Raw genomic sequence first — 1,294 nt, forward strand, 5'->3', positions numbered from 1 at the left:
TCCCTAGTACTGCTTGGTGCATTTTGCATTCTAGACAGACTTTGAGAAATCATATTGACTTGTTGAGTCAATATTTTGTTCTGAGCCAATATGGCATTCAGAGTGTCAATCTCAAGAACTCCTTTCTTCTGATTGGTCCCATTGTTCACAGGATTTCTTTCAGAAGTGTACATGAATTGGTTATTTACAACCATTTCAATCAGCTCTTGAGCTTCTGTAGGCGTCTTCTTCAGATGAAGAGATCCTCCAGCAGAGCTATCCAAAGACATTTTGGATAGTTCAGAGAGACCATCATAGAAGATACCTATGATGCTCCATTCAGAAAGCATATCAGAAGGACACTTTCTGATTAATTGTTTGTATCTTTCCCAAGCTTCATAGAGGGATTCTCCTTCCTTCTGTCTGAAGGTTTGGACTTCCACTCTAAGCTTACTCAATTTTTGAGGTGGAAAGAACTTTGCCAAGAAGGCATTGACTAGCTTTTCCCAAGAGTTCAGGCTTTCTTTAGGTTGAGAATCCAACCATGTTCTAGCTCTGTCTCTTACAGCAAAAGGGAATAGCATAAGTCTGTAGACCTCAGGGTCAACCCCATTAGTCTTGACAGTGTCACAGATTTGTAAGAATTCAGCTAAAAACTGATGAGGATCTTCCAATAGAAGTCCATGGAACTTGCAATTCTGTTGCATTAGAGGAACTAATTGAGGCTTAAGCTCAAAGTTGTTTGCTCCAATGGCAGGGATAGAGATGCTTCTCCCATAAAAGTTGGGAGTAGGCAGCACCTTCCTTGCATTGTTGGCATTGTTGTTGTTTTCGGCTGCCATAGGTTCTTCTTCCTTGAAGAATTCGGTTAGGTCCTCTATAGAGAATTGTGCCTTAGCTTCTCTTAGCTTTCGCTTCAAGGTCCTTTCAGGTTCAGAATCAGCCTCAACAAGAATGCTTTTGTCCTTGCTCCTGCTCATAAGAAAGAGAAGAGAACAAGAAAATGTGGAATCCTCTATGTCACAGTACAGAGATTCCTTGAGGTGTCAGAGGAAAAGAGAATCCTCTATGTCACAGTATAGAGATTCCTTTAGGTGTCAGAAGAGAAGAAAAGTAGAAGACAGAAGTAGAAAATTCGAACTTATCAAAGAAGATGGAGTTCGAATTTTGCATTAAGGAATAGTGTTAGTCCATAAACAGAAGAATGTGAGAAGAAGGGAAGTAATTTTCGAAAATTAAGTAAAAGATTTTGAAAACATTTTTGAAAAACACTAATTGATTTTCGAAAATGAAAGTGGAAAAGAAATCAAGTGAT

General features: G+C 38.9%; 1 non-coding gene across 1 annotated transcript; it reads left to right on the forward strand.

Moving 5' to 3' along the window:
* Nucleotides 1-323: 323 nt before the first annotated feature.
* Nucleotides 324-431, forward strand: LOC127742036 (small nucleolar RNA R71). The gene has a single exon (XR_008003223.1). It is a non-coding gene; the product is annotated as a small nucleolar RNA R71 (small nucleolar RNA).
* The last annotated feature ends 863 nt before the right edge of the window (nucleotides 432-1,294 follow it).

The sequence above is a fragment of the Arachis duranensis genome, chromosome 9 (genome assembly GCF_000817695.3).
Source record: "Arachis duranensis cultivar V14167 chromosome 9, aradu.V14167.gnm2.J7QH, whole genome shotgun sequence".
Taxonomy (NCBI): Eukaryota; Viridiplantae; Streptophyta; class Magnoliopsida; order Fabales; family Fabaceae; genus Arachis; species Arachis duranensis.